Genomic DNA, 7,530 nt, shown 5'->3' with positions numbered 1-7,530 from the left:
ACATATATGAATACTTTATAAGATATGTATTGAAATATTATTTGAGTTAAGGAAAATTGTTACTGTAGAGTGTAGATGATTGATTGATTATTGAAAAAAAATTCCTTCTCAACCATTAATAATTTTTACTGCTTTTTATTAATCTTCATAAAAATTCACAAGTCACCATGGTTACCATCTTCCAGCCACAAAACAAATATTATCAGTAATTTTAAAATACATCAATAAATATTATCAGTGATTTTAAAATACATCAAATAAACTCGCTGCATTCATGAAATCATTGTTTATTTACATTGGCCAGCCAAACAGTAGATAAAAAAAAGCTGTTCTCCACAAGCCTGAAACAAAAAAGAAATCAAAGTTAAATGATAGATATTGTACTAAAGAGAAATGAAACTGATAAATAAATGTATCAAAGAAAAAAGTTATGCATACGAGAATGATAAATTAATTTCAAAACCATTTTAGTTAGAAATTTGATACTTTCAATATTTTGGTAAATTCTCATTTATGTACTACAATTAACATTTTTCTTTGTCCTTTCAAACAGATATTTTTTTCCAAATACTTTTTGACAAAAACTCATTTATGTGAAAAAAATTATATGAAAAACATAATTCTATTGCTCTTGTGCCCATTATTGCAGAAAAACTAGGTATTTAACAATCCAAGTAACTACACAATTTCAGAAGTATGTTTCTCAGGGCCTCAAGTGATGTAATTGCTTATTAGCTTAAGCAAATCTAGGCTTTGACTCAAGCAAAATGTTTACAAGTTGAATTAATTTCACGTAATGCATGTCACATAAGCAGTTTTTTTTTTTTTTTTTTTTAAGTATCTAACCAAAGTCTTCGGGGAGAGTATTAGTAGGTAGGTTATCAAAATTTGTAAGATTCTATATATATATCCTATATGGTCATATTTTAGTCGTATCAACAAAATGCCTACACGAGAATAGATGTCAGCATGTTATTTTGCAGCAGTCGATGGCATTACTTCATAGTACAGTTGTGAAATCACTACAAAATGTGTCGGATGTATATTGCAATGATTTACAATTATTATCGGTAATCGCATAACTGCAGAGTTCAGAGGGTGTTAGAAAATTAAAATATACCACACATTGTTTTTTTTTGTTTCTAATAATATTAGTTTATATTCCTACAAAGATGGATTCAGAAATTTCCTAGAGTAACAACTTTTCCACACAAACCAAATTTGATAAATAGTAATTCTTAGTACTATGTACTTCGCCAAATAAATTATTTTTAAAGTCTAGGTAAAACTTACCTAAAGAATAATTGCTTACACCATTTTACAGTAGTTATGAAGAAGTTACCTTTCCCTAACCATTTTCATGATTTAACAGCACTTATGTAACTAACCTAACCAAGTATTGCAACTGTGAACTACAGTATAACCCTGTAATTGTTTTCAAGTGAGCATGCGGAAAAAAACATAAGCAGTCGATGGAAATTTAGCCATTCCAGTGTTTTAACGTTTTACCAATGGACTCATTAAGAAAATATAATGTTAAAAACCATTGATCAGTACCCTTGATGCTTGAATTTGCTTAACCAATCCAACAATTATACAACTTCGTTGTGCATCAATAAAGTAAATCAATCATCAATACAGTAAACGTCTTCGATTATACTGCGCTAATTCCCAAAGATATTTTTAAAAAATTGAAATAAATTGTTTAACAGTAGTTTAATGTTAAAGCAGGTAAGTATAAACAATACAAAATTTGTAAAATCATGTGAATGGTTGGTTAGCTAAATTTAAAAAAAGGTAATTTTCTTTTGTTGCTGCTTATCCATAAATTAAATTATAAAATTTTGAAAATACCTTTTCAGACACTAAAAACCTTCCTCTATTAAAACTGTAAACAGTTTTTCTTAATTCCTACTGGTTTTCAAGAAATCACATTTTGCAGGTCACACTAGATAGCTTATGCAGTGAAGCAGCTGTCGCCATTTTTCCCTCTAATTGCATTGCAGATCCTGTGGTTTTCCATATATATAAGAATGTATTTATTTTTTATTTGAATATTATAACCTAATGAAACATAAATAATAGTTTTAAAAAAGTTACGAGTCTCTAATGTGTATCCAAACCAAAACGCCAACCCTTGACAGGGATTTTTTATAGCAGTATGGAGGCGCAAAGCGCAGATTAGTTACCTGCAATAGCACGTAACCTGACATATAAAAGGAATCATTTGTTACAAAATGAAAATTTATTTTATATGTCAGGTTATGTGTTGTCTCACGTAAAAAATCAGAATTTTGCACCTATAAACTGCTAAAAAATATCGCTCTCAAGGACTGATGCTTTGGGTTTGGAATGCACAATAAGGAGTCACATAACTTTTTTAATGTGTTAATTTACGTTTCTGCATTGCAATATCCAAATAAAAAATATACAATTTGTGTATAAAAAAAAACAGGATCTGCAACTCAATTAAAGAACAACATGGTGACAGGCCCTTTACTGCACAGGTAATGTAATGTAACCTATAAACAGTGATTTCTCAAAACCCAGTCTGAATTTAGAAAAACTTTTTCAGAGTAAATACAGGTACATATTTAAAGTTTAAAAAAAAGTGTCCAAAGTTTATTTTGCATACAAAAAGCAGCAACGTGAGATGATAAATTAAAAAATCACTGTAAAATGTATATTGGTTGGTTAGATTAAGTTAGTAACATCCAACCGTTCAATTGATTTTACAGAATTTTTAATTGGCGCTATCCGAAGCTAACCAAATGTAAATTCCACTGTACTTAGAATCACTGTACGTATAATGTTACTAACCTAACAAATTTCACTGTATTTTTAATCCTGCTAACCCAAGGGCAGTATCTCAATATTACAGATTTGTAATAAATAATCCTAACCTATCCACATGTTAAACATGATAAACTACTTGCAGTATCAAACAACCCTCATAGAGAATAATAATTTTAAACATGTCAGGAAGAAAAAACACTTTAGGAATTTATAATTTTTCCTGCAATACCCCAAATTATATTAAGTGCACTCACCTGAATGTAATTCAGCTCTGGTAAAAATTATTTTAAAATATTTTTACTTAAATGCGGTTAACTGCTACACACCAACAGAAAACATTTCTTATGATTTTATACGTTGTGCGCTCATGAACATAAGATGAAATCTCCACACGCTACCTAAAATTTAAAAAGATAAGCCTATAGTGTACAAAAATTTATATAAGAAATGATTACTTGCCAAGAATAACACAAGCAATGTTAACTTGTAAACGGACAAAACTAATTTCCTAACAAATCAAACAGAAATAGCTCAATAACTTACCTGAAAATCTCATAATTAGTAACAAGGAAATATTTGTGTACATTTGTTTTACTCTTAAAAAAATATAAAATAACATTGGTCAACAATTTTTTGATCAATAATGCAATGTTTGTTTTGAACGTACAGATAAAAAAAATAAAAAACAAACCCGAACATGTACGAACCAGCCCGAAGGGCATGTCGATCTATGGGGGTGAAACTTAGGCTGTCCCATGCGGACAAGGGATGAGATCCCTAGATTAGATAGTACCTATAATATAGCCAGCCAGTAATAAAATTAGTGTTATATTTTCAGTACTTCTTCTTTTATTTAAATTATATTAAATTATGAAATTATTCTATATGTACAATGTCGGGATTTGGCCAGCCAAGATGCGACACCTTCCAGAGTCACGGCATCATCCACCATGTTTTGAAAGGGTCCAATATACTTATCCAAGAGCCCAAGTCCGGGTAACCAACCCCAAGGATCAGTCAGTCCAAGAAACGGTTTCAAGATACACTCCTAGAGCCAGGCCCGGAGCTCTGGTATGTTTTTCTTGGAAGTCTTCCCAGCTCTGCTTCCTGCAGTGGCCTAGGGACTACCGCCCTGGTCCTCTAAGGGCCTATGGCCACCTTTTGATCCATTCCCCACCAAATTGTCAATGATTCGTGAGTGAAAACTGTGCCGGAAATTAGGTATTTCGGCACATTTCTTTTTAAATTTTTATTATAATTTTAAATTATTTTTTGAAATCTTGTTTTTCATATTTATTGGTTACAAAAGGGTGATTTACTCTTTGTTAGGCTAGTGTACTCTACTTAGTTAAACTTTGCTGCAGGGGCCTTGGGCACATTTTCTCAGGGGCCAATCTGATATTTTGCAAGTCTAAGACATCGTTAGCAGCCCGGATGTAATTTCTCCCGCTTGCAGTCACGCCCGTGGGCCTGTAACTTTAATTCCCTGCATGACTAAATTTGCACACAACAGCTCTGGACGAGTTGTTACCATTTCTCAGAGATGATGAGCTTACAACAGCTCTTCCCGTCACGCATACGTCTTAGGTTCACTCATAGAACGTCACGTTAGGACGCTCTTTCCCAGCCTCCCCACCTTGGTTCTCAAAATTTGGCCCAGGATCATTGCCCTGACGAGAACGGGCCAGGCAGTGGCCTACTTCAAGGACGATTTACCACAGAAAGCACCGGCTGCGCCATAAGGCTCTATGCTTTCTACTCGCGTTCTGTAAAAGTCGATCCTATGTACCTTTCTGTGCTCGCTGGTAGAGAGCGCAGTGGTCGTCCCTCTGCGCAACTACTGAAGGTGTAGTTACGCCCACCCCAGTCACCTCAGGACGTTTTCGGTCCAGAGCTGAACTTTCCCCCTCTTTTCCCTAGGGCCGAACGCCCGTTTTAATTAGGAGCTTTGTCCACCATTGCGGCACTTAGACTATGGCTACTTACCGCGTCATCTCGGCGTCTCCTCTGTCGAGAGGCTTTTTCGCGGCAACGACGAATTCTTCCTTCGAATTAGGAATGTAGTCAACGGTGTTGTGATCCCAGTTTCTAAATTTAGTAGTAGCCAGTCAGTTGTTGTAATTAGGCAACAAATAATGTTTTAGTTTATATTTTATTAATTTTTTTTATCTTCCTAAATAATGGTTTCTTCCGCGTCATCCGCGTTATTCTCGGTCCGCGCCTTTCGGATGTCGGCGCGAGACATTTCCTGAGTCCATGAGCTACACCCTGTTTGGTGAGTACTTCGGTCTATTTTTCCTCCCCGAATTCCCGTTTGTTGGCCTTTTCGTGCTGACTGTGTTTGACTGTCTGGAAGCAGGTCTAATTCGCCGGAATTTGACTTATGTTTCAGACAGGGTCCAACGTTTGGGCGCCGAAATTGCACTCATCATGTTGTCCAGGACCTCGAGCTACGAGTCTCTTTAAGAAGAGCTTTATCCCGGCCAGACGTCCAACTTTGAAGCCCCGGGTGATATTTAAAATATAACTTCTCCCTACAACAAACAAAAGAAATTATTTAAATGAATACCAGCGAGCAGTGCCATAGAGAACTTAACAAATAAGAATATGTGAAATTGTTACAGTAATGAGTAGACGAACCTAACATGCTATATGTCAGGAAGGACATTTTAAAATTGTTTTTCTGTGCTTGATTTGTTGTTAAAAAGATAGTATGACTTGTGTTAATCATATCGGGCCGGCCCTCCTTTTAATAACTTGTTAATACCTTTCTTAGTGAAACTAAAACAAATAGTAAACAGATTTAATTTAATGCTTTTTAAATAAACCAGATAACCTATAGACCAATCTACTTATGTAGTGATTTTTTTATTCCTTACTAACCTATATCTATTTATACGATCCACTAGCTCCCAAGTTGCTTGTTTGCAGGGAGTATCAAATTGTATTGTTCATCACCTCTGGTAATACTTGTATTTTCTTTATATTTTAGCTCAGCTGTTTCCTACAATTTTTTATTAAATAAAAATAATATAATTTTGGGGCACGAGGGGCATTACAAAACAAGCTTAAAAGTGTCAGCTTACAGACCTATAGGCATGGGCGTCGTAACCGGGGGGACACGTCCCCCCCAATAGTAAAAGTCTTCAATTTTGTCCCCTCTAATAAAATATTTAGTTTCGTAGTTATATTAAAAATATGATTTCTGTAATATAACCCATATGTTGCACATGGTGCATTTAGTCCAATCGTGGTAATGTGAGCACTTTTTAATTCGATCTTCGTGTAAAATCAAAATCAGGTCCGATACCGAATACAGATATGTTAACGGTGTTTTTACAAATTTGTTCTCTGAAAATATTTTTTTGAAAAAATAATTATATATTGCAACAACTATAATTAGAATATTTAGGAAAGAAAAATGCCTAAAAACCACCTTTTTGCACCTTCAAACCCCAAATTTTCCCGGGGGAGGACCCCCCCCACTTTTTTTTCCTCCAGGGGATGGATATTCCTCAACAACTAAATCAATTGAAGGGCCCCCTCCCCCCCCCCCCCAAAATATATCCTTGCGACACCCATGCCTATAGGAAGATGTGAACTTAAGTAACAGGAACTTACTTATATATATATATATGTGTCAAGACCAAATAATTTTATTGTTTTGTGTGGGTAATGTCTTATGATTGGAACTAAAAGTAAATTCACTGATAGCTTGTCTTTGCACATTTATAAAATTAATATAATGTATTTAATTTAATAATTTTTGCTAACATGTAATACGGTTTCAGGCCCGTTCGTATTTTTCGCAGCACTTAGCATTCTCTCTTTTGTGTGTGTGTGTGTGTGTGTGTGTGTGTGTGTGTGTGTGTGTGTGTGTGTGTGTGTGTATGATATGTGCATTGAGTGCTATTTTGGAATTTAATCTTTAACAGAAAAAGAAAATTCTAAGGAATAAACCAGGATGCCTAGAGACATGTTTGCAGTATCTCTTTAACGAATAACGATCCTCTTTCCCCCACCTGTTTTAAGGGGAAAATCTAAATTAGTTTGTCTGGCCCCTCTCGTTGCTCCCTCTTATGGTATATTTACTTAGATTATTTTTTTGCTCACGCACTTCTAGTTCTTAATCACCCACTTGGGCATTTACATTAAATTAGTAGCACGAGAGCCAGTTACAACATAGTCCAGCTTTTATGCTGACCAGGACACCGCATAGCCCGGCTCCGAAAGTACAAGTCCGCCGATTAATCCAAAATGCTCCGGGGAGCTTTAATTAATTAAGTTACACAGTTTGCCAACTAGGTAGGCCTCGAAGGTTGATTAAAAAAAAAAGGTTTAAAAATAGTTATGATGGAGTATGTTAACGAATCAGTTGCGAGCAAAAGTTGAAGTCGACGAGGTGCTGAGATGCGTCCTACCCCGCACGGCGAAGAGAAGAGACTGCCCCGGGCCCTAGGAGTCATGGCCGCAGGAAGTGCTGAACTTACCGTTAGTAAATTGATATGACAGACAATTAAACATAACTATTTAGACCTTTTAAATTTACAAGTTAATTTAGATTTAGGGATTACATATTACAGATATTTAAGTATTACCACAGTATTCAAAAACGATGCAGTCTCCACTGCTCCAGTTAGGGTGGGTGCCGAAAGGGTTCGCGCAGGGCGACCGAATGCACGCACACACGCACGCACTTGTTGGCGGGAGGTTTTAAACAGAGGGTGTCGGTGG

Source organism: Bacillus rossius, chromosome 8 (assembly GCF_032445375.1).
Source record: "Bacillus rossius redtenbacheri isolate Brsri chromosome 8, Brsri_v3, whole genome shotgun sequence".
NCBI lineage: Eukaryota > Metazoa > Arthropoda > Insecta > Phasmatodea > Bacillidae > Bacillus > Bacillus rossius.
Note: the sequence above shows the minus strand (reverse complement) of the source record.